The sequence below is a fragment of the Neoarius graeffei genome, chromosome 5 (assembly GCF_027579695.1).
Source record: "Neoarius graeffei isolate fNeoGra1 chromosome 5, fNeoGra1.pri, whole genome shotgun sequence".
Lineage (NCBI taxonomy): Eukaryota > Metazoa > Chordata > Actinopteri > Siluriformes > Ariidae > Neoarius > Neoarius graeffei.
In genome coordinates, this window is record NC_083573.1 from 114882274 (window position 1) to 114905204 (window position 22931).

The window sequence follows — 22931 nt, forward strand, 5'->3', positions numbered from 1 at the left end:
GCTTATATGGGATGCTGAAACACAATAGCCCATCAGAAATTACTTTTCTGACTTTCAAGTGGGTGAAATGGCTCTGGAAATCACTCGGTTAGGACTTTGGACTCGATTTCCTGAACGAGTCCAAACCCGACGCCATTGCTTAGACTTGCCGGTTGGAATTTCATTTTCCCTCCAAAAACGGTCGATTTTTTTGGGCCTAGGTTCAGCGGACGCCTCGGCCACGATCGCGGACCCAGAGTTAGGGCGTGTGACGATTTTGAAGCCGCACGGACATTCGGGTAATTTTTCACGAATATTTTTACACTTTTTTTCTGACCTTTCACCTTCGGGTGTATCTCGGGACAGGAAGGTGCTAGGGACTCGGTTCCAAGTCAGGCGCGCTCAACGCCCGCGATTTAGGGGGGGTAGCCTCAATTGCGAGTCAATAGCACCTTTTCCTGATTTTTTGTGAATATTTCCAACAATTTTTATGAGGCCTTTTTCCGAGTGCGTTTCGGGCCGCCGTTCGGGACAGGAAAGTCGTACGGACGTCAGACAAGTATCCCCCTTTTCGTCTCGCTTAGGGCTATCTACCGATACAGCATTTGTTACAATTCGACCCCGTTTTAGGTGCGAGACGGTCGGACTTGATTTTTGGAACTCGGACTAGTTTTTTGGAACTCGGTCCCGGTTTCCCAAAAAACACTTTGGGGGAGTGGCCTGGGGTCCGGGGGCACGTGCCGGCATATCGGAATTAAGTTTCGAGCGATTTCCAGAAAAGTAGGCTCGGATCCATAAATCGAGTCTGGGGGGCGTGGCCTAGGGTCCAGGGGTGTGTCCCAGCCTATCAGAATTAAGTTTGGGGCAAGTTCCCAAAAACTAGTCCCAATTCCAAAAATCGAGTCTGGGGGGCGTGGCCCATGTTCCAGGGGTGTGTCCCAGCCTATCAGAATCAAGTTTGGGGCAAGTTCCAAAAAACTAGTCCCAATTCCAAAAATCGAGTCTGGGGGGCGTGGCCTAGGGTCTAGGGGTGTGTCCCAGCCTATCAGAATTAAGTTTGGGGCAAGTTCCAAAAAACTAGTCCCAATTCCAAAAATCAAGTCTGGGGGGGCGTGGCCTAGCGTCCAGGGGGGTGTCCCAGCCTATTGGAGCAAGTTCCAAAAAAGTAGTCCGGAATCCATAAACCTAGTTTTTACAACGGCCACCCTGTGACAGGGTAGTATATTGCAACAATAATTAGTGGTAATTAGGCTTGAGGGGTTTTATTGCGGTATAAAATCATAAGAAGATCGAAAATTTATTTCAAAGGTGTCAAAAAATCTGTAATAACCTTCTACACAATCCCAAAAAGCGACCTATGCCGCAGGATTATCATTTAATAGCTTTCTGAAATTTCGGACTTGATTTGTGGAATCGAATTCCGCCTTAAGAGTCTATTCTCCTTCATTTTCCTAATTAGGGTTAGGGTTAGGGTTAGGGTTAGGGTTAGGGTTAGGGTTAGGGTTAGGGTTAGGGTTAGGGTTAGGGTTAGGGTTAGGGTTAGGGTTAGGGTTAGGGTTAGGGTTAGGGTTAGGGTTAGGGTTAGGGTTAGGGTTAGGGTTAGGGTTAGGGTTAGGGTTAGGGTTAGGGTTAGGGTTAGGGTTAGGGTTAGGGTTAGGGTTAGGGTTAGGGTTAGGGTTAGGGTTAGGGTTAGGGTTAGGGTTAGGGTTAGGGTTAGGGTTAGGGTTAGGGTTAGGCAAATAGACTTGATTTGTGGAACCGGCCCCATTGCGGGGACTGTGGAGTTGGAATTTTTTCGTCGCGACCGGTCACGACAGACTGCGACCATTCATCGGTAATGGCAAGTTGGAATCCAAAAACACAGTTTGTGGAATTGGGATAGCTTAGCTTAGTCGGCTAGGCCGAGGGCATATTGGACTCTAGGTGGCGCTCTAACACTAGAGACTTGTTTTCTGGACTCCAGACTAGTTTTTTGGAACTTGCCCCAAACTCGATTCTGATTGGCTGCGGACCCCCCCGGGACCCTAGGCCACGCCCCCCAGACTTGATTTTTGGAATTGGGACTAGTTTTTTGGAACTTGCCCCAAACCTGATTCTGATTGGCTGGGACACGCCCCCCGACCCTAGGCCACGCCCCCCGGACTCGATTTTTGGAATTGGGACTAGTTTTTTGGAACTTGCCCCAAACTGGATTCTGATTGGCTGGGACACGCCCCCCGACCCTAGGCCACGCCCCCCGGACTCGATTTTTGGAATTGGGACTGGTTTTTTGGAACTTGCCCCAAACTCAATTCTGATTGGCTGGGACACGCCCCCCGACCCTAGGCCACGCCCCCCGGACTCGATTTTTGGAATTGGGACTAGATTTTTGGAACTTGCCCCAAACTCGTTTCTGATTGGCTGGGACACGCCCCCCGACCCTAGGCCACGCCCCCCGGACTCGATTTTTGGAATTGGGACTGGTTTTTTGGAACTCGCCCCAAACTCGATTCTGATAGGCTGGGACACGCCCCCGGACCCTAGGCCACGCCCCCCCGACCCGACATCCGGATCCTAGACCGCTTTTTTGAAATATCGCTCGAAACTCGATTCCGATACGACGGGACGTGCCCCCGGACCACGGGCGACTCCCCCGAAGCGTTTTTTTGGGAAACCGGGAACGAGTTCCAAAAAACTAGTCCGAGTTCCAAAAATCAAGTCCGACCGTCTCGCCCCTAAAACGGGGTCGAACCGTAACAAACGCGGTATCGGTAGATAGCCCCGAGCGAGACGAATCGGGGGATACTCGTCCTACCTCCGTACGACCTTCCTGTCCGGAACGGCGGCCCGAAACGTCCTAGGCCGAAGGCCCGTAAAAACAGTTGGAAAAGAGGATGCGTGGGGGCTCAGGGTGACCGTATTTAACGGATTTTTGAAAAAAAAAAATCGGCCTCGTCGCCAGACCCTACGTCCAAGGCCTAATACCCTTACTCGACACCGTGGGCCTAAAATCATCCAAAATGATTTGGGATGAAATGAAACCCTTTTATTTTTTTTTTCCCCCACTCCCAGGGCTTATATGGGATGCTGAAACACAATATCCCATCAGAAATGACTTTTCTGACTTTCAAGTGGGTGAAACGGCCAAGTCCCACTTGCCAAAAAACTTCCCAGGGGAAGGTGTTAGGAGCACGTTTCAGCCCATTTGGAGGCGTTTGGCACATATTTTGGAGACATGATTTTTTTAAAAATGTTTTTGTGAAAGGTTAGGCCTCGTTCCGGGTATAGGATACAGTAAATAGGCCTAATTCAAGGAAACGAAGTCTATTTCCCTAACCCGCTAACCCTCACGCCTTCACTTCAGAGCGAGCCCTTTTGCAGGCTGAAAGTTGTATGTCTACAAAAAAGGATGCGTGGGGCTCAGGGCAACCGTATTTAATGGATTTTTGAAAAAAAAATAATAAGAAGAATAAGAATAATAATAACTAGACAATTCCCCTGTGGGAAATCGCGAGAGTGATGCAGCGCGCTTAGCCAGGCCCTGTGAGGAGACCCCAGAAAATCACACCAAGATTCCCTGTGGAACTGAAGTCGAGAGGCAGAGTATTATCGCTTGTGTTTTGCCTCCATCTGCTGGCGAGATCTCACGTATCTCCAAAGAAGCCCATATAAATGAATGGGGAAAAAGGGGTCGTGCAACGTAATAGCGCACCGAGTCCGATCGAGCCGCACGGGTCGATGTCAGAAATTATTTTTCAAGTGGGGGAAACGGCTCTGGAAATCACTCGGTTAGGACTTTGGACTCGATTTCCGGAACGAGTCCTAACCCGACCCCATCGCTTAGACTTGCAGGTTGGAATTTCGATTTCGTCCGATCGCGGCCCGCCTTTTCGGCCTAGGGCCTCGCGCCCCCGTCGGTAGATAGCCCCGAGCGAGACGAAACGGGGGATGCTCGTCCGACGTCCGTACGACCTTCCCGTCCGGAACGGCGGCCCGAAACGCACTAGGCCGAAGGCCTCGTAAAAATAGTCGGAAATATTCACAAAAAAATCAGGAAGAGGTGCCGTCGACCCGGAATCGAGTCTACCCCCCCTAAATCGAGGGCGCCGAGCGCGCCTGACTCGGAACCGAGTCTCTAGCGCCTTCCCGTCCCGAGATACGCCCGAAGGTGAAAGGTCGGAAAAAAAGTGTAAAAATATTCGTGAAAAATTACCCGAACGTCCCGGCGGCTTCAAAATCGTCGCGCGCCCTAAATCGGGGTCCCCGATCGTGGCCGACACGTCCGCGAAGCCGTAGGACCTTTAGTTTCAGAGTTATTCGAAAACAAACCCTAACCCATTCGTTTCAAAATTCAATTCAAAATCATTCCAAAAAAGGCCCATAACTCGGTCCACGAAAGACACCCGAGAAAACTTTTACCGTAGGGCCGCACAGACCCGGCTCTCTACCGATACCCAAAGGCGCAAAACCCAGGCCCAAAAAAATTGACCGTTTTTGGAGGGAAAATGAAATTCCAACCGGCAATGTCTAAGCAATGAGTTAGGTTAGGATTCGTTCCGGAAATGAAGTCTATTTCCCTAACCCGCTAACACTGATTCCTTCACTTCAGAGTGAGCCCTTTTGCAGGCTGACAGTTGTATGTGTACAAAGAGGATGCGTGGGGCTCAGGGTAACCATATTTAACGGATTTTTGAAAAAAAAAATCGGCCTCGTCGCCAGACCCTACGTCCAAGGCCTAATACCCTTACTCGACACCGTGGGCCTAAAATCATCCAAAATTTTTTATTTTTTTTCCCCCCACTCCCAGGGCTTATATGGGATGCTGAAACACAATAGCCCATCAGAAATGACTTTTCTGACTTTCAAGTGGGTGAAATGGCTCTGGAAATCACTCGGTTAGGACTTTGGACTCGATTTCCGGAACGAGTCCTAACCCGACCCCATCGCTTAGACTTGCCGGTTGGAATTTTGATTTCGTCCGATCACGGACCGCCTTTTCGGGCTAGGGCCTCGCGCCCCCATCGGTAGATAGCCCCGAGCGAGACGGAACGGGGGATACTCGTCCGACGTCCGTACGACCTTCCCGTCCGGAACGGCGGCCCGAAACGCACTAGGCCGAAGGCCTCGTAAAAATAGTCAGAAATATTCACAAAAAAATCAGGAAGAGGTGCCATCGACCCGGAATCTGGTCTACCCCCCCTAAATCGAGGGCGCCGAGCGCACCTGACTCGGAACCGAGTGTCTAGCACCTTCCTGTCCCGAGATACGCCCAAAGCTCACAGGTCAGAAAAAAAGTGTAAAAATATTCGTGAAAAATTACCCGAATGTCCCCGCGGTTTCAGATTCGTCCCACCCCCTAACTCGGGGTCCCCGATCGTGGCCGAGGTGTCCGCGAAGCCGTAGGACCTTTAGTTTCAGAGTTATTCAAAAACAAACACTAACCCGTTCATTTCAATGGAAGGCCGGTAGTGAAAACCTCCCAAGTCCCACTTGCCAAAGAACTTCCCAGGGGAAGGTGTTAGGAGCATGTTTCAGCCCATTTGGAGTCTACCTATTTTGGATACATGATTTTTAAAAAATGTATTTGAAAGGTTAGGCCTCGTTCCGGGAATAGGATACTGTCAATAGGCCTAATTCCGGAAATGAAGTCTATTTCCCTAACCCGCTAACCCTGACTCCTTCACTTCAGAGCAAGCCCTTTTGCAGGCTGAAAGTTGTATGTGTACAAAGAGGATGCGTGGGGCTCAGGGTAACCATATTTAACGGATTTTTGAAAAAAAAAAAAATCGGCCTCGTCGCCAGACCCTACGTCCAAGGCCTAATACCCTTACTCGACACCGTGGGCCTAAAATCATCCAAAATTTTTTATTTTTTTTCCCCCCACTCCCAGGGCTTATATGGGATGGTGAAACACAATAGCCCATCAGAAATGACTTTTCTGACTTTCAAGTGGGGGAAATGACTCTGGAAATCACTCGGTTAGGACTTTGGACTTGATTTCCGGAACGAGTCCTAACCCGACCCCATCGCTTAGACTTGCCGGTTGGAATTTTGATTTCGTCCGATCACGGCCCGCCTTTTCGGGCTAGGGCCTCGCGCCCCTATCGGTAGATAGCCCTAAGCGAGACGATACGGGGGATACTCGTCTGACGTCCGTACGACCTTCCTGTCCGGAACGGCGGCCCGAAACGCACTCGGCCAAAGGCCTCGTAAAAATAGTTGGAAATATTCACAAAAAAATCAGGAAAAGGTGGTATTGACCCGGAATCGAGTCTACCCCCCCCTAAATCGAGGGCACTGAGCGCGCCTGACTTTGAACCGAGTCTCTAGCACCTTCCTGTCCTGAGATACACCCAAAGGTCACAGGTCAGAAAAAAAGTGTAAAAATATTCGTGAAAAATAACCCGAATGTCCCCGCTGCTTCAAAATCGTCACACACCCTAACTCGGGGTCCCCGATCGTGGCTGAGGTGTCCGCGAAGCCGTAGGTCCTTTAGTTTCAGAGTTATTCAAAAACAAACACTAACCCATTCATTTCAATGGAAGGCCAGTCGTGAAAACTTCCCAAGTCCCACTTGCCAAAGAACTTCCCGGGGGAAGATGTTAGGAGCACGTTTCAGCCCATTTGGAGTCTACCTATTTTGGATACATGATTTTTTTTAAAATGTTTTTGAACGGTTAGGCCTCGTTCCGGGTATAGGATACTGTCAATAGGCCTAATTCTGGTATTGAAGTCCAATGTCCTATCCTGGTCCAAACTCAATTTTGACGTGCTGGGACACGCCTTAGGACCCTAAGCCACGCCGCCAAGGTGTTTTTTTGGAAAATCCAGTCTGGGTCTTGTCAAAGAAATGCTCTTAGAAGAAGCTCTCTGCTGCTATTGCCCCTCCCCACCCACACAGAAGCTCTCTGCTGCTGATGCCCTTCCCCCACACTACTTTTCACAACAACAACAGAGATGTAAGTCAAACACAGGGTCTGTCAAGTGTATGTGAGCATCAGGGTTTCCCACACTTGAAAGGGAAGGACTCGGACACAGCATTCCACTCGTCTTGTATTTTATTGGTTTTCAGTGGAACTGACGTTATAGTATAATTGTGGTAGTAGTGGGTTTTCCCAGAACAAAACATAGAACCAGAATCAGAAGTAGAAGCTAGAAGGTTAAAAACCTTTAAACATACAAACATAAAATAAATGTATGAATAAATGCCTGTTTTTCTACAACAAAGCATGTATGAATAAATGCTTGTTTTTCTATAACAAAACCCAAGTTAATTAGGCAACAATATATAAATATTTATGTATAAGGTAAATTAAGTATATTTTAACAATTTGTAATCATTCAGGTAATATGTTGCTGAACAAATATAACTGAACAGAAAACCAGTTGTAAAGTAAGAACCATTTTAACCATTAGCCCTTTCACAGGCAGTTTGTTCACTTTAACTGAAGATATTTTACTACACACCACTGAGAAAGAAAGTTTAAACCAATCACAGGTAAGGAACAAACATTTCTCATGCCCACGGATTACCGCGAGCGCAGCGTTTGCATATAAAAAAGTTCAGTGGGTTTACCGGTAGCCTTTTTTGTCCTTTGTTCCCTGATGTGCTGTAAAGTTTGCGTTAGTAGCGAATTCTCTTTGCAACTGCAACATGATTTTTTAAAAAATGTTTTTGAAAGGTTAGGCCTCCTTCCGGGTATAGGATACTGTCAATAGGCCTAATTCTGGAAATGAAGTCTATTTCCCTAACCCGCTAACCCTGACTCCTTCACTTCAGAGCAAGCCCTTTTGCAGGCTGAAAGTTGTATGTGTACAAAGAGGATGCGTGGGGCTCAGGGTAACCATATTTAAGGGATTTTTGAAAAAAAAAAATCGGCCTCGTAGCCAGACCCTACGTCCAAGGCCTAATACCCTTATTCGACACCGTGGGCCTAAAATCATCCAAATTTTTTTTTTTCCCCACTCCCAGGGCTTATATGGGATGCTGAAACACAATAGAACATCAGAAATGACTTTTCTGACTTTCAAGTGGGTGAAATGACTCTGGAAATCACTCGGTTAGGACTTTGGACTTGATTTCCGGAACGAGTCCTAACCCGACCCCATTGCTTATACTTGCCGGTTGGAATTTTGATTTCGTCCAATCACGGCCCGCCTTTTCGGGCTAGGGCCTCGCGCCCCTATCGGTAGATAGCCCTAAGCGAGACGAAACGGGGGATACTCGTCTGACGACCGTACTACCTTCCTGTCCGGAACGGCGGCCCGAAACGCACTCGGCAAAAGGCCTCGTAAAAATTGTTGGAAATATTCACAAAAAAATCAGGAAAAGGTGCTATTGACCCAGAATCAAGTCTACCCCCCCTAAATCGAGGGCGCCGAGCGCGCCTGACTCGGAACCGAGTCTCTAGCACCTTCCTGTCCTGAGATACACCCAAAGGTCACAGGTCAGAAAAAAAGTGTAAAAATATTCGTGAAAAATTACCCGAATGTCCCCGCGGCTTCAAAATCGTCGCACACACTAAGTCGCGGTCCCCGATCGTGGCCGACGCATCCGCGAAGCCGTAGGACCTTTAGTTTCAGAGTTATTCAAAAACAAACCCTAACCCATTCATTTCAATGGAAGGCCGGTAGTGAAAATTTGCCCAAGTCCCACTTGCCAAAAAACTTCCCAGGGGAAGGTGTTAGGAGCAGGTTTCAGCCCATTTGGAGTCTACCTATTTTGGAGACATGATTTTTAAAAAAATGTTTTTGTGAAAGGTTAGGCCTCGTTCCGGGTATAGGATACTGTCAATAGGCCTAATTCCGGAAATCAAGTCTATTTCCCTAACCCGCTAACCTTACCTATTTTGGAGACATGATTTTTTTCCCAGAGAGGGGCCATTTGGCCTTTTTACCTAGAAAACCCACAAGAGGGCCAATTGGCCTCAAGTCCCCCCTCTGGACACTCATTTTGTTATGGAAATGTGGCTGATAGTGGCACACGGCTGGAGCCACTTGAACTTGTCGCAAGGGTTTGCTCCATCCAGGATCATTTCCAATGCCTGTTGAATCTCTGCATCTTCGTTCCTTGGAGAGGAGCTTCTTTCACCACAAAATTCTTGAGGGAACTGAAGCGATAGTCCATGTGCACTGAGGTATTTATCCATCAAACAATTGTCTGGTTGCAGTCACATGAGTCGTTATGACTCGTCTTGACTTGAGTTGAAAGCTTTAATGTCCTTAAAAAAGGCAATTTGTCTTACAGCACAGCAGAGTGACAAAAAACACATACAATAAAAAAACCCATCACAACACAATAAATAGCAAAACGTGTAAATAAATACAGACCACTGGTCAGAGGCATCAATCAATGCTAGAAATGTTAAAAGGAATCATTTGTACATTAAAGTGTAGTTTTAAGTATGTATCTCCCATATCTTGTTCAATTGATTAATTGCCATGGGGATAAATGTTATGGTCACATGGGACAGTCACATGTTCACATTTTAGAATAGAATGTGTTTTTATTCCTCATTCTCACAGAAGCAGCCAACATGACTTCACCACTGAAGTGTGAAGTGTGTGAAGGGTGACCCCCTCCCCCCACACACTGCCACTAACAGCCTCATTACCATAACAAAAGGAGTGCATAAGGGAAAAGCGGTCGGGCCAAACGGCCCCTATGTGGGTCTTCTAGGTAGACAGAAAAATGCTGGGACTTGTAGTGTTAAATGTTTTTGAAAGGTTAGGCCTCGTTCCAGGTATAGGATACTGTCAATAGGCCTAATTCCGGAAATGAAGTCTATTTTCCTAACCCGCTAACCCTAACTCCTTCACTTCAGAGCGAGCCCTATTGCAGGCTGAAAGTTGTATGTGTACAAAAAAGGATGCATGGTGCTCAGGGTAACCATATTTAACGTATTTTTGAAAAAAAAAAATTGGCCTCGTTGCCAGACCCTACGGATGGGTCAAAGGCCTAATACCTTTACTCGACACCGTGGGCCTAAACTCATCCAAAAAAATATTTTTTTTCCCCCCACTCCCAGGGCTTATATGGGATGCTGAAACACAATAGCCCATCAGAAATGACTTTTCTGGCTTTCAAGTGGGTGAAATGGCTCTGGAAATCACTCGGTTAGGACTTTGGACTCGATTTCCGGAACGAGTCCTAACCCGACCCATTGCTTAGACAAAACCACATTGTGTTAACAACCCCAACGTGAACTCTACCTTGACGTGGTGTTGGGGCTTACGAGCCTAGGCTCAAACTAAAAGAGTTCAATATCAAATTTAAATGTCTCCAAAACAGGCACCGATACACTCCAAATGGCCTGAAACATGCTCCTAACAACTTTCCCCAGGAGGATTTAGGGCTGTGGGAGAACAAGCCCAAAGTGTCCCCATGACCTTCTGTTCCATGCTGTTCTATTAAAAGTGTGTTTTGAAATGTTTGATGTTATTGTATTTCTTTAAAGGTTTTTTGGCTTACTAAAGATATGGAAGTGCATTAAAGTTATTGAATTGCAATAAAATGTTTTCTTGGTGTCCAGGGTCCAGACATCATGTCACAACCCTACTTTGCTCCAGATATCAAGTCTGAATTCCAGATATCAAGTGTGAACCCTAGTGGGTTCAAGATATTAAGTCTGAATTCCAGATATCAAGTTCCAGACATCAAGTGACAACCCTAATTTGCCCCAGAGATCAAAAATATCAAAAATCAAGCCTCAATTCCAAAAATCAAGTCTCAATTCCAAAAATCGAGTCTCAATTCCAAAAATCAAGTCTCAATTCCAAAAATCAAGTCTCGGTTAGGAGTTTGAGACTTGACTTTTGGAATTGAGACTCGATTTTTGGAATTGAGACTCGATTTTTGGAATTGAGACTCGATTTTTGGAATTAACCCTAATCCTAGTGTAATAGCACTGGAATTTGATAGAGGAGCCCAGTCTGTACGACCCTGTGGTGAAAGTTTCCTCCAATGTCTTTCAGGGAGCGAGATATAAGGGTTTTTCCTGATGAAGTTGTCTGTTTTCCAAAGAAAAGAGTGTGGTGAAGTGTCTTATGGTCTGGTGGCACATGTCAGCACATCAGAATTGAGTTTGGAGCAAGTCCCAAAAAAGTAGTCTGGAACCCAGAAACCGAGTCGGGTGGGGTGTGCCTTAGGGCCAGGGTTGGTGCCCCAGCCTATCAGAGTTGAGTTTGGAGCAAGTTCCAAAAAACTAGTCACAATTCCAAAAATCCAGTCTGGAGGGTGTGGCTTTATTAAAGATATGGAAGTGCATTAAACTGTGGCTTTTTTAAAGATATGGAAGTGCATTAAAGTTATTGAATTGCAATAAAATGCTTTTTTGGTGTCCAGTTCCAGATATCAAGTCCCAACCCTAATTTGTTCCAGACATCAAGTCTGAATTCCAGATATCAAGTGTGAAACCTAATGGGTTCAAGGTATTAAGTCTGAATTCCAGATATCAAGTTCCAGACATCAAGTCCCAAGCCTAATTTGCCCCAGAGATCAAAAATAACAAAAATCAAGCCTCAATTCCAAAAATCAAGTCTCAATTCCAAAAATCAAGTCTCAATTCCAAATATCAAGTCTCAATTCCAAAAATCAAGTCTCAATTCCAAAAATCGAGTCTCAATTCCAAAAATCAAGTCTCGGTTAGGATTAGGGTTAGGAGTTTGAGACTTGATTTTTGGAATTGAGACTCGATTTTTGGAATTGAGACTTGATATTTGGAATTGAGACTTGATTTTTGGAATTGAGACTCGATTTTTGGAATTGAGACTTGATTTTTGGAATTAACCCTAATCCTAGTGTAATAGCACTGGAATTTGATAGAGGAGCCCAGTCTGCACGACCCTGTGGTGAAAGTTTCCTCCAATGTCTTTCAGGGAGCGAGATATAAGGGTTTTTCCTGATGAAGATGTCTGTTTTCCAAAGAAAAGAGTGTGGTGAAGTGTCTTATGGTCTGGTGGCACATGTCAGCACATCAGAATTGAGGTTGGAGCAAGTTCCAAAAAAGTAGTCTGGAACCCAGAAACCGAGTCGGGTGGGCTGTGGCTTAGGGCCAGGGTTGGTGCCCCAGCCTATCAGAATTGAGTTTTGAGCAAGTTCCAAAAAAGTAGTCTGAAGTCCAAAAATCCAGTCAGGAGGGTGTGGCTTCATTAAAGATATGGAAGTGCATTAAATTGTGGCTTTATTAAAGACATGGAAGTGCATTAAAGTTATTGAATTGCAATAAAATGCTTTTTTGGTGTCCAGTTCCAGATATCAAGTCCCAACCCTAATTTGTTCCAGATATCAAGTCTGAATTCCAGATATCAAGTGTGAAACCTAATGGGTTCAAGGTATTAAGTCTGAATTCCAGATATCAAGTTCCAGACATCAAGTCACAACCCTTCTTTGCCCCAGAGATCAAAAATAACAAAAATCAAGCCTCAATTCCAAAAATCAAGTCTCAATTCCAAAAATCGAGTCTCAATTCCAAAAATCAAGTCTCAATTCCAAATATCAAGTCTCGGTTAGGAGTTTGAGACTTGATTTTTGGAATTGAGACTTGATTTTTGGAATTGAGACTCGATTTTTGGAATTGAGACTCGATTTTTGGAATTAACCCTAATCCTAGTGTAATAGCACTGGAATTTGATAGAGGAGCCCAGTCTGTACGACCCTGTGGTGAAAGTTTCCTCCAATGTCTTTCAGGGAGCGAGATATAAGGGTTTTTCCTGATGAAGTTGTCTGTTTTCCAAAGAAAAGAGTGTGGTGAAGTGTCTTATGGTCTGGTGGCACATGTCAGCACATCAGAATTGAGTTTGGAGCAAGTCCCAAAAAAGTAGTCTGGAAACCAGAAACCGAGTCGGGTGGGCTGTGGCTTAGGGCCAGGGTTGGTTACCCAGCCTATCAGAATTGAGTTTTGAGCAAGTTCCAAAAAAGTAGTCTGAAGTCCAAAAATCCAGTCTGGAGGGTGTGGCTTCATTAAAGATATGGAAGTGCATTAAATTGTGGCTTTATTAAAGACATGGAAGTGCATTAAAGTTATTGAATTGCAATAAAATGCTTTTTTGGTGTCCAGTTCCAGATATCAAGTCCCAACCCTAATTTGTTCCAGATATCAAGTCTGAATTCCAGATATCAAGTGTGAAACCTAATGGGTTCAAGGTATTAAGTCTGAATTCCAGATATCAAGTTCCACACATCAAGTCACAACCCTACTTTGCCCCAGAGATCAAAAATAACAAAAATCAAGCCTCAATTCCAAAAATCGAGTCTCAATTCCAAAAATCGAGTCTCAATTCCAAAAATCAAGTCTCAATTCCAAATATCAAGTCTCGGTTAGGAGTTTGAGACTTGATTTTTGGAATTGAGACTTGATTTTTGGAATTGAGACTCGATTTTTGGAATTGAGACTTGATTTTTGGAATTAACCCTAATCCTAGTGTAATAGCACTGGAATTTGATAGAGGAGCCCAGTCTGTACGACCCTGTGGTGAAAGTTTCCTCCAATGTCTTTCAGGGAGCGAGATATAAGGGTTTTTCCTGATGAAGTTGTCTGTTTTCCAAAGAAAAGAGTGTGGTGAAGTGTCTTATGGTCTGGTGGCACATGTCAGCACATCAGAATTGAGTTTGGAGCAAGTCCCAAAAAAGTAGTCTGGAACCCAGAAACCGAGTCGGGTGGGCTGTGGCTTAGGGCCAGGGTTGGTGCCCCAGCCTATCAGAATTGAGTTTTGAGCAAGTTCCAAAAAAGTAGACTGAAGTCCAAAAATCCAGTCTGGAGGGTGTGGCTTCATTAAAGATATGGAAGTGCATTAAATTGTGGCTTTATTAAAGACATGGAAGTGCATTAAAGTTATTGAATTGCAATAAAATGCTTTTTTGGTGTCCAGTTCCAGATATCAAGTCCCAACCCTAATTTGTTCCAGATATCAAGTCTGAATTCCAGATATCAAGTGTGAAACCTAATGGGTTCAAGGTATTAAGTCTGAATTCCAGATATCAAGTTCCAGACATCAAGTCACAACCCTACTTTGCCCCAGAGATCAAAAATAACAAAAATCAAGCCTCAATTCCAAAAATCGAGTCTCAATTCCAAAAATCGAGTCTCAATTCCAAAAATCAAGTCTCAATTCCAAATATCAAGTCTCGGTTAGGAGTTTGAGACTTGATTTTTGGAATTGAGACTTGATTTTTGGAATTGAGACTCGATTTTTGGAATTGAGACTCGATTTTTGGAATTAACCCTAATCCTAGTGTAATAGCACTGGAATTTGATAGAGGAGCCCAGTCTGTACGACCCTGTGGTGAAAGTTTCCTCCAATGTCTTTCAGGGAGCGAGATATAAGGGTTTTTCCTGATGAAGTTGTCTGTTTTCCAAAGAAAAGAGTGTGGTGAAGTGTCTTATGGTCTGGTGGCACATGTCAGCACATCAGAATTGAGTTTGGAGCAAGTCCCAAAAAAGTAGTCTGGAAACCAGAAACCGAGTCGGGTGGGCTGTGGCTTAGGGCCAGGGTTGGTTACCCAGCCTATCAGAATTGAGTTTCGAGCAAGTTCCAAAAAAGTAGTCTGAAGTCCAAAAATCCAGTCTGGAGGGTGTGGCTTCATTAAAGATATGGAAGTGCATTAAATTGTGGCTTTATTAAAGACATGGAAGTGCATTAAAGTTATTGAATTGCAATAAAATGCTTTTTTGGTGTCCAGTTCCAGATATCAAGTCCCAACCCTAATTTGTTCCAGATATCAAGTCTGAATTCCAGATATCAAGTGTGAAACCTAATGGGTTCAAGGTATTAAGTCTGAATTCCAGATATCAAGTTCCAGACATCAAGTCACAACCCTACTTTGCCCCAGAGATCAAAAATAACAAAAATCAAGCCTCAATTCCAAAAATCGAGTCTCAATTCCAAAAATCGAGTCTCAATTCCAAATATCAAGTCTCGGTTAAGAGTTTGAGACTTGATTTTTGGAATTGAGACTTGATTTTTGGAATTGAGACTCAATTTTTGGAATTGAGACTTGATTTTTGGAAATAACCCTAATCCTAGTGTAATAGCACTGGAATTTGATAGAGGAGCCCAGTCTGTACGACCCTGTGGTGAAAGTTTCCTCCAATGTCTTTCAGGGAGCGAGATATAAGGGTTTTTCCTGATGAAGTTGTCTGTTTTCCAAAGAAAAGAGTGTGGTGAAGTGTCTTATGGTCTGGTGGCACATGTCAGCACATCAGAATTGAGTTTGGAGCAAGTCCCAAAAAAGTAGTCTGGAACCCAGAAACCGAGTCGGGTGGGCTGTGGCTTAGGGCCAGGGTTGGTGCCCCAGCCTATCAGAATTGAGTTTTGAGCAAGTTCCAAAAAAGTAGTCTGAAGTCCAAAAATCCAGTCTGGAGGGTGTGGCTTCATTAAAGATATGGAAGTGCATTAAATTGTGGCTTTATTAAAGACATGGAAGTGCATTAAAGTTATTGAATTGCAATAAAATGCTTTTTTGGTGTCCAGTTCCAGATATCAAGTCCCAACCCTAATTTGTTCCACATATCAAGTCTGAATTCCAGATATCAAGTGTGAAACCTAATGGGTTCAAGGTAGTAAGTCTGAATTCCAGATATCAAGTTCCAGACAACAAGTCACAACCCTACTTTGCCCCAGAGATCAAAAATAACAAAAATCAAGCCTCAATTCCAAAAATCGAGTCTCAATTCCAAAAATCGAGTCTCAATTCCAAAAATCAAGTCTCAATTCCAAATATCAAGTCTCGGTTAGGAGTTTGAGACTTGATTTTTGGAATTGAGACTTGATTTTTGGAATTGAGACTCAATTTTTGGAATTGAGACTCGATTTTTGGAATTAACCCTAATCCTAGTGTAATAGCACTGGAATTTGATAGAGGAGCCCAGTCTGTACGACCCTGTGGTGAAAGTTTCCTCCAATGTCTTTCAGGGAGCGAGATATAAGGGTTTTTCCTGATGAAGTTGTCTGTTTTCCAAAGAAAAGAGTGTGGTGAAGTGTCTTATGGTCTGGTGGCACATGCCCGCACATCAGAATTGAGTTTGGAGCAAGTCCCAAAAAAGTAGTCTGGAACCCAGAAACCGAGTCGGGTGGGGTGTGCCTTAGGGCCAGGGTTGGTGCCCCAGCCTATCAGAGTTGAGTTTGGAGCAAGTTCCAAAAAACTAGTCCCAATTCCAAAAATCGAGTCTGGGGGGTGTGGCTTTATTAAAGATATGGAAGTGCATTAAATTGTGGCTTTATCAAAGATATGGAAGTGCATTAAAGTTATTGAATTGCAATTAAATGCTTTTTTGGTGTCCAGTTCCAGATATCAAGTCCCAACCCTAATTTGTTCCAGATATCAAGTCTGAATTCCAGATATCAAGTGTGAAACATAATGGGTTCAAGGTATTAAGTCTGAATTCCAGATATCAAGTTCCAGACATCAAGTCACAACCCGAACTTGCCCCAGAGATAAAAAATATCAAAAATCAAGCCTCAATTCCAAAAATCGAGTCTCAATTCCAAAAATCAAGCCTCAATTCCAAAAATCGAGCCTGAATTCCAAAAATCCAGTTCGGGGCCTTGTCACAGTCAAAGAAAAGCTCTTAGAAGAAGCTCTCAGCTGCTACTGCCCATCCCCCACACACTTAGGTTAGGAGATTGGACTTGAGTTGTGGCCTCCATTGCTTAGACATTACCTGTTGGAATTTAGATTTTGTCCAATCACGGCCCGCCTTTTCGGGCTAGGGTCTCGCGCCCCTTTCGGGCGATAGCCCGAAGCGAGACGTAACTGCGGGTACTCGTCTGACGTCCGTACGACCTTCCTGTCCGGAACGGCGGCCCAAAACGCACTCGGCCAAAGGCCTCGTAAAAATAGTTGGAAATATTCACAAAAAAATCAGGAAAAGGTGCTATTGACCCGGAATCGAGTCTACCCCCCCTAAATCGAGGGCGCTGAGCGCGCCTGACTCAGAACCGAGTCTCTAGCACCTTCCTGTCCCGAGATATGCCCAAAGGTGAAAGGTCAGAAAAAAAGTGTAAAAATATTCGTGAAAAATTACCCGAATCTCCCCGCGGCTTCAAAACCTTAGCAAGCCCTAACTCGGGGTCCCCGATCGTGGCCGAGGCGTCCGCGAAACCTAGGCCCAAAAAAATTGACCGTTTTTGGAGGGAAAATGAAATTCCAACCGGCAATGTCTAAGCAATGAGTTAGGTTAGGACTCGTTCCGGAAATCAAGTCTATTTGCCTAAAGCCGTAATTGTAACTCCTTCACTTCAGAGCGAGCCCTTTTGCAGGCTGAAAGTTGTATGTGTACAAAAAAAGGATGTGTGAGGCTCAGGGTAACCATATTTAATGGATTTTTGAAAAAAAAAAAAAAAGGCCTCGTGGCCAGCCCCTATGTCAAAGGCCTAATACCCTTACTCGACACCGTGGGCCTAAAATCTTCCAAAAATTTTTATTTTTTTTCCCCCACTCCCAGGGCTTATATGGGATGCTGAAACACAATAGCCCATCAGAAATTACTTTTCTGACTTTCAAGTGGGTGAAATGGCTCTGGAAATCACTCGGTTAGGACTTTGGACTCGATTTCCTGAACGAGTCCAAACCCGACGCCATTGCTTAGACTTGCCGGTTGGAATTTCATTTTCCCTCCAAAAACGGTCGATTTTTTTGGGCCTAGGTTCAGCGGACGCCTCGGCCACGATCGCGGACCCAGAGTTAGGGCGTGTGACGATTTTGAAGCCGCACGGACATTCGGGTAATTTTTCACGAATATTTTTACACTTTTTTTCTGACCTTTCACCTTCGGGTGTATCTCGGGACAGGAAGGTGCTAGGGACTCGGTTCCAAGTCAGGCGCGCTCAACGCCCACGATTTAGGGGGGGTAGCCTCAATTGCGAGTCAATAGCACCTTTTCCTGATTTTTTGTGAATATTTCCAACAATTTTTATGAGGCCTTTTTCCGAGTGCGTTTCGGGCCGCCGTTCGGGACAGGAAAGTCGTACGGACGTCAGACAAGTATCCCCCTTTTCGTCTCGCTTAGGGCTATCTACCGATACAACATTTGTTACAATTCGACCCCGTTTTAGGTGCGAGACGGTCGGACTTGATTTTTGGAACTCGGACTAGTTTTTTGGAACTCGGTCCCGGTTTCCCAAAAAACACTTTGGGGGAGTGGCCTGGGGTCCGGGGGCACGTGCCGGCATATCGGAATTAAGTTTCGAGCGATTTCCAGAAAAGTAGGCTCGGATCCATGAATCGAGTCTGGGGGGCGTGGCCTAGGGTCCAGGGGTGTGTCCCAGCCTATCAGAATTAAGTTTGGGGCAAGTTCCCAAAAACTAGTCCCAATTCCAAAAATCGAGTCTGGGGGGCGTGGCCCATGTTCCAGGGGTGTGTCCCAGCCTATCAGAATCAAGTTTGGGGCAAGTTCCAAAAAACTAGTCCCAATTCCAAAAATCGAGTCTGGGGGGCGTGGCCTAGGGTCTAGGGGTGTGTCCCAGCCTATCAGAATTAAGTTTGGGGCAAGTTCCAAAAAACTAGTCCCAATTCCAAAAATCAAGTCTGGGGGGGCGTGGCCTAGCGTCCAGGGGGGTGTCCCAGCCTATTGGAGCAAGTTCCAAAAAAGTAGTCCGGAATCCATAAACCTAGTTTTTACAACGGCCACCCTGTGACAGGGTAGTATATTGCAACAATAATTAGTGGTAATTAGGCTTAAGGGGTTTTATTGCGGTATAAAATCATAAGAAGATCGAAAATTTTTTTCAAAGGTGTCAAAAAATTTGTAATAACCTTCTACACAATCCCAAAAAGCGACCTATGCCGCAGGATTATCATTTAATAGCTTTCTGAAATTTCGGACTTGATTTGTGGAATCGAATTCCGCCTTAAGAGTCTATTCTCCTTCATTTTCCTAATTAGGGTTAGGGTTAGGGTTAGGGTTAGGGTTAGGGTTAGGGTTAGGGTTAGGGTTAGGGTTAGGGTTAGGGTTAGGGTTAGGGTTAGGGTTAGGGTTAGGGTTAGGGTTAGGGTTAGGGTTAGGGTTAGGGTTAGGGTTAGGGTTAGGGTTAGGGTTAGGGTTAGGGTTAGGGTTAGGGTTAGGGTTAGGGTTAGGGTTAGGGTTAGGGTTAGGGTTAGGGTTAGGGTTAGGGTTAGGGTTAGGGTTAGGGTTAGGGTTAGGGTTAGGGTTAGGGTTAGGGTTAGGGTTAGGGTTAGGGTTAGGGTTAGGGTTAGGGTTAGGGTTAGGGTTAGGGTTAGGGTTAGGGTTAGGGTTAGGGTTAGGGTTAGGGTTAGGGTTAGGGTTAGGGTTAGGGTTAGGGTTAGGGTTAGGGTTAGGGTTAGGGTTAGGGTTAGGGTTAGGGTTAGGGTTAGGGTTAGGGTTAGGGTTAGGGTTAGGGTTAGGGTTAGGGTTAGGGTTAGGGTTAGGGTTAGGGTTAGGGTTAGGGTTAGGGTTAGGGTTAGGGTTAGGGTTAGGGTTAGGGTTAGGGTTAGGGTTAGGGTTAGGGTTAGGGTTAGGGTTAGGGTTAGGGTTAGGGTTAGGGTTAGGGTTAGGGTTAGGGTTAGGGTTAGGGTTAGGGTTAGGGTTAGGGTTAGGGTTAGGGTTAGGGTTAGGGTTAGGGTTAGGGTTAGGGTTAGGGTTAGGGTTAGGGTTAGGGTTAGGGTTAGGGTTAGGGTTAGGGTTAGGGTTAGGGTTAGGGTTAGGGTTAGGGTTAGGGTTAGGGTTAGGGTTAGGGTTAGGGTTAGGGTTAGGGTTAGGGTTAGGGTTAGGGTTAGGGTTAGGCAAATAGACTTGATTTGTGGAACCGGCCCCATTGCGGGGACTGTGGAGTTGGAATTTTTTCGTCGCGACCGGTCACGACAGACTGCGACCATTCATCGGTAATGGCAAGTTGGAATCCAAGAACACAGTTTGTGGAATTGGGATAGCTTAGCTTAGTCGGCTAGGCCGAGGGCATATTGGACTCTAGGTGGCGCTCTAACACTAGAGACTTGTTTTCTGGACTCCAGACTAGTTTTTTGGAACTTGCCCCAAACTCGATTCTGATTGGCTGCGGACCCCCCCGGGACCCTAGGCCACGCCCCCCAGACTTGATTTTTGGAATTGGGACTAGTTTTTTGGAACTTGCCCCAAACCTGATTCTGATTGGCTGGGACACGCCCCCCGACCCTAGGCCACGCCCCCCGGACTCGATTTTTGGAATTGGGACTAGTTTTTTGGAACTTGTCCCAAACTGGATTCTGATTGGCTGGGACACGCCCCCCGACCCTAGGCCACGCCCCCCGGACTCGATTTTTGGAATTGGGACTGGTTTTTTGGAACTTGCCCCAAACTCAATTCTGATTGGCTGGGACACGCCCCCCGACCCTAGGCCACGCCCCCCGGACTCGATTTTTGGACTTGGGACTAGATTTTTGGAACTTGCCCCAAACTCGATTCTGATTGGCTGGGACACGCCCCCCGACCCTAGGCCACGCCCCCCGGACTCGATTTTTGGAATTGGGACTGGTTTTTTGGAACTCGCCCCAAACTCGATTCTGATAGGCTGGGACACGCCCCCGGACCCTAGGCCACGCCCCCCCGACCCGACATCCGGATCCGAGACCGCTTTTTTGAAATATCGCTCGAAACTCGATTCCGATACGACGGGACGTGCCCCCGGACCACGGGCGACTCCCCCGAAGCGTTTTTTTGGGAATCCGGGAACGAGTTCCAAAAAACTAGTCCGAGTTCCAAAAATCAAGTCCGACCGTCTCGCCCCTAAAACGGGGTCGAACCGTAACAAACGCGGTATCGGTAGATAGCCCCGAGCGAGACGAATCGGGGGATACTCGTCCTACCTCCGTACGACCTTCCTGTCCGGAACGGCGGCCCGAAACGTCCTAGGCCGAAGGCCCGTAAAAACAGTTGGAAAAGAGGATGCGTGGGGGCTCAGGGTAACCGTATTTAACGGATTTTTGAAAAAAAAAAATCGGCCTCGTCGCCAGACCCTACGTCCAAGGCCTAATACCCTTACTCGACACCGTGGGCCTAAAATCATCCAAAATGATTTTGGATGAAATGAAACCCTTTTATTTTTTTTTTCCCCCACTCCCAGGGCTTATATGGGATGCTGAAACACAATATCCCATCAGAAATGACTTTTCTGACTTTCAAGTGGGTGAAACGGCCAAGTCCCACTTGCCAAAAAACTTCCCAGGGGAAGGTGTTAGGAGCACGTTTCAGCCCATTTGGAGGCGTTTGGCACATATTTTGGAGACATGATTTTTTTAAAAATGTTTTTGTGAAAGGTTAGGCCTCGTTCCGGGTATAGGATACAGTAAATAGGCCTAATTCAAGGAAACGAAGTCTATTTCCCTAACCCGCTAACCCTCACTCCTTCACTTCAGAGCGAGCCCTTTTGCAGACTGAAAGTTGTATGTCTACAAAAAAGGATGCGTGGGGCTCAGAGCAACCGTATTTAATGGATTTTTGAAAAAAAAATAATAAGAAGAATAAGAATAATAATAACTAGACAATTCCCCTGTGGGAAATCGCGAGAGTGATGCAGCGCGCTTAGCCAGGCCCTGTGAGGAGACCCCAGAAAATCACACCAAGATTCCCTGTGGAACTGAAGTCGAGAGGCAGAGTATTATCGCTTGTGTTTTGCCTCCATCTGCTGGCGAGATCTCACGTATCTCCAAAGAAGCCCATATAAATGAATGGGGAAAAAGGGGTCGTGCAACGTAATAGCGCACCGAGTCCGATCGAGCCGCACGGGTCGATGTCAGAAATTATTTTTCAAGTGGGGGAAACGGCTCTGGAAATCACTCGGTTAGGACTTTGGACTCGATTTCTGGAACGAGTCCTAACCCGACCCCATCGCTTAGACTTGCAGGTTGGAATTTCGATTTCGTCCGATCGCGGCCCGCCTTTTCGGCCTAGGGCCTCGCGCCCCCGTCGGTAGATAGCCCCGAGCGAGACGAAACGGGGGATGCTCGTCCGACGTCCGTACGACCTTCCCGTCCAGAACGGCGGCCCGAAACGCACTAGGCCGAAGGCCTCGTAAAAATAGTCGGAAATATTCACAAAAAAATCAGGAAGAGGTGCCGTCGACCCGGAATCGAGTCTACCCCCCCTAAATCGAGGGCGCCGAGCGCGCCTGACTCGGAACCGAGTCTCTAGCGCCTTCCCGTCCCGAGATACGCCCGAAGGTGAAAGGTCGGAAAAAAATTGTAAAAATATTCGTGAAAAATTACCCGAACGTCCCGGCGGCTTCAAAATCGTCGCGCGCCCTAAATCGGGGTCCCCGATCGTGGCCGACACGTCCGCGAAGCCGTAGGACCTTTAGTTTCAGAGTTATTCGAAAACAAATCCTAACCCATTCGTTTCAAAATTCAATTCAAAATCCTTCCAAAAAAGGCCCATAACTCGGTCCACGAAAGACACCCGAGAAAACTTTTACCGTAGGGCCGCACAGACCCGGCTCTCTACCGATACCCAAAGGCGCAAAACCCAGGCCCAAAAAAATCGACCGTTTTTGGAGGGAAAATGAAATTCCAACCGGCAATGTCTAAGCAATGAGTTAGGTTAGGATTCGTTCCGGAAATGAAGTCTATTTCCCTAACCCGCTAACACTGATTCCTTCACTTCAGAGTGAGCCCTTTTGCAGGCTGACAGTTGTATGTGTACAAAGAGGATGCGTGGGGCTCAGGGTAACCGTATTTAACGGATTTTTGAAAAAAAAAATCGGCCTCGTCGCCAGACCCTACGTCCAAGGCCTAATACCCTTACTCGACACCGTGGGCCTAAAATCATCCAAAATTTTTTATTTTTTTTCCCCCCACTCCCAGGGCTTATATGGGATGCTGAAACACAATAGCCCATCAGAAATGACTTTTCTGACTTTCAAGTGGGTGAAATGGCTCTGGAAATCACTCGGTTAGGACTTTGGACTTGATTTCCGGAACGAGTCCTAACCCGACCCCATCGCTTAGACTTGCCGGTTGGAATTTTGATTTCGTCCGATCACGG